Source organism: Marmota marmota, unplaced genomic scaffold (genome assembly GCF_001458135.2).
Source record: "Marmota marmota marmota unplaced genomic scaffold, marMar, whole genome shotgun sequence".
Classification (NCBI taxonomy): domain Eukaryota; kingdom Metazoa; phylum Chordata; class Mammalia; order Rodentia; family Sciuridae; genus Marmota; species Marmota marmota.
Window position 1 is genome coordinate 13,600,297 of NW_026000142.1, and position 3,627 is coordinate 13,603,923.

Genomic DNA, 3,627 nt, shown 5'->3' on the forward strand with positions numbered 1-3,627 from the left:
TATATATATATATATATATATATATATATATATATATATATAAAATGGATGTCATATTCCACATGCTGATTTGAAACTGAATTTTCACCAGATTTTCTGCTACAATATAAGTTTTTGGTGACTGTGTTACATAATACATATAATGAATTATAATTATGACAGTATTATATTATAAGACATCTGAATTTTTTTTCCAAAAAATTTTAGGAGAAAAATAACACTTTTATAAGCCTTATTTACACATAATTTCTAAAATAATTATCCAAATATTTTCTCTCAAATATTTGTAGACATTATTAGAAATGGGACCAATGAATTTAATAGAATCAATGTTGGATTTATACTTATGTCCAAATTGGTCCTCAGAATATTTCTACAAAATTTGTATCCCTAAAAATATGGAATAATTTAATTATAACATAAGAAATATTTTCTAATTTTCCATCATTTGTAAGTTCTATTTTGGAAACATTAAAAATATGTTCTTCCATTGAAAGTAAGGACTGCTATTTGGGGAACAGGAGTTATGTTTGAAATGGATGAAAACATTAATATGGGTCTTATGTTCCTATTATGGTTTCACACAAATTCACTATTTCCCTTAAGATGTAGAGGAGATATCATGCAATGATGCATTCACAATTTAATTGTATTTTTAGAATTTTATAACTTTAAAGAATTTTTAATTTGTTATTAAAAGTGGGAAAGAGTTCTTTATGTGAAATGGGAAAGGTTTATCAATGTGAATAAATTATAATTAGGACCAAATTCTGATGTGATATTACATGATAGGGGGACCATAGATAATATACTATACATTACAAAAACTAGAAGGGATTTTGAAAGGTTTCATCATAAGGAAATGGTAAATGTTTAAAAAGATAGAGATGTTTAAACTGACAAATATTTACAATGTATACATGTATCAAAACATTACACGATACCCCATTTATATCTGTAATTTTTTTTGTACATCAATTAAAAATGAATTAAATAAAATTTTGATATTGGAATTTTGATTGAAAATTAAATATAACAATGCAAAATTTAGAGATATCTTTGATTTTTACTGAATTACATTAAAATATTTCACTTTTAATCTAAGCTACTTTAGTAATGTCCATTAGGTAGAGTTTCACTTTAGATACAATAAATCCAGTAAACCCATCTCAAAAGTTAACAAAGGGAGGCATACTATATTGGATTATCTCAATGAAGATATGGCTACTCAAGTAAAGTTTGTATTTTCTAGACCAATAAAATTTCTTAAGAGCAGCACTTAGTGTTTCATATCCCTAAAATCTCTACAGAGACCAGTGAATTAGAGATCCAGTCTCCATTCCATGTGTAAAACATATATACTTTTCCACAGATATGCAAGTTGTTAGTTGCCGCAGTCTGGCTGGGCACAAATCACCAGCCAATGAAGCAGGAACAAACTTTATTTCTGAACTCCACCAGCACACTCCACACACGCTCCTGGGAACTCCCCTGAACGCGCCACGCGGCTCCTCCTGGAACCAGCAACTGGGAAATATCCCTCCTCCGGCACTTCCCCAACCAATGGGAACTCTCCGGGAATCCCTGCGAGAGCTCAAGCGGAACTCAACAGGAACTCCGCCAGAACTCAAAAATAATCATCTTAATGGCTGGCTAGCCTCAACTCTCAACCACTACTTCTGGCAAAAATGCCATGTGTCATCCCGACTCGGCTGTGGCCCTCGACAGTTAGTTATGAAATAATTAAAAACCTTTTTTTTAGTTGTAGATGGATACAATATCTTTACTTATTTATTTTGTTTTTTGTGTTTCTGAGGATCAAACCCAATACCTCACACATGCACAGCTAGCATTCTTCCACTGAGATACAGTCCCAACCTACAAAAGGTACTCAGATGAATAAGAAAGTATGATGAAGGGGTCCAATGACTAGAGATGGGGACACCCTTTAAGAAAAAGGAGCAGTGCAGGATGGGCTTTGATACCTCTGGGAGTATGCCTGTGTGTGAATGTCAAAGTAAAGATGTTACTACACAGCTTGCCAACCTAAAATGTAAGAGTTGCCACTTCATAGCCAGATGCCATCATATCACAGTCATACACTGTCACATCCCCCTAATAGTTTCTAACAGTTTTACAGGTATTTATTGTATCTCTGTTAATGTTACTTGGAATGGTGATGGCATATGAACACATATTTACATATTCACATCCATATCTGAATAAGTATATATATACAGACTTATGCATTTTATATGTGTACCTCTTCAAGTGTTAGCACAATCTGAATATACAATTGCCACAGTCTGGCTGGGCACAATTCAGGAGCCACTTGTCAAAAGAAACGAACTTTATTTTTAGAACCACACGCCAAACAAAACAGCTCCTCAGGAAAACCTTCAGAGCCCAACTGCCACCACCGGCTTCCCACAAGCCTCTCAACCTCCCCCACTCCTCCTGCTCTTGAGGCTGATTGGTTGGGTCGCATGGGCAGAGCCAAAAAAAGTCCCCCAATGAGCAGCTCCGTGGTGTGAAAGGGCGGGGAAACAGCCCAATGAACATCACCGCAGAGGAGCCAATCAGTTGGCAGCTAGAAGTTTGCTGGGGCTGCTGTGAGCCAATCATCAACTGGCAGCTGGAAGTTTGCTGGCAGCTGGAAGTTTGCTGGCAGCTGGAAGTTTGCTGGGGCCCCTTCGGCTGTGGCTCTCAACATACAATAATTTCTTTAAAATGATAGATCAGATTCTAAGATGGCGGCGAGGGGAGTGCATTGCCCCCGTGTGCTGCGTCACTGTGTGGGAGTATGACAAGTCAGGACGGCTAAAGGCTATCTTGTTAGGAATTTCCAGCAATAGTGGGGTGCTCCGGAACCTGGAGGAAGGATTTCCATAGCATGAGGATCGGCTACGGGGACTCAAACGCGAGAGGTTTGTCGCACGGAGGGTAACACTGCTTATTCAGCAAACCTCCCCGCGGCTAGAGTCTGCAGCGCGTGCTGGGAAAGGAGGAGATAGCGACGCAGGGATACAGTGCTGCAGTTTCTGCCAGCTGTGCAAGCATCGTACTCAGGGCTGAATTCTGGGTTCAAGACGGGAGAAGGAAGTGGTCCATCTCGGTTCTCCACACCGGTCAGACCACAGAGGAGGCCAGCGGCCACCATGTTGGAGAGCTGACGTCACCATCCCTGTTTTCGACTGACCACAGCTCATTCAGCCATAGAACAGGTAATTTCAGGCTGCCATTCACCTGCGGCTTGTGGACAGATTGCTCGGGCTCAGTGCCTGGGTGCTTCTTAGAGCCTGCTCTTATCGGAGTGAGCACCGAGCGCGGGGCGGCCGAGTTCCAGCTCCCGGAACTGCCCTGGCCCAGGGCTAGGAGCCCGCGGAAACTGCTTCTCGGTCCAGGTCCTGCTGAGGGCCTGTCAGGACTCACCCGTTGCTTTGGTTGCACGGCAAGGGGAACGAAATGCTGCCATTCGCATAGGATACCAACGTGGCAGAGATCTTATGTCATCAGAAAGCGGCGGAGGAGAGAACTTCATCAATACCAGCGGCGACAGAAACAGTTGGTCTCCTGGTAGGGGGGGTGAGGCACAGACACCCGAGTCTCTCTCGATTTGTCGTCGAG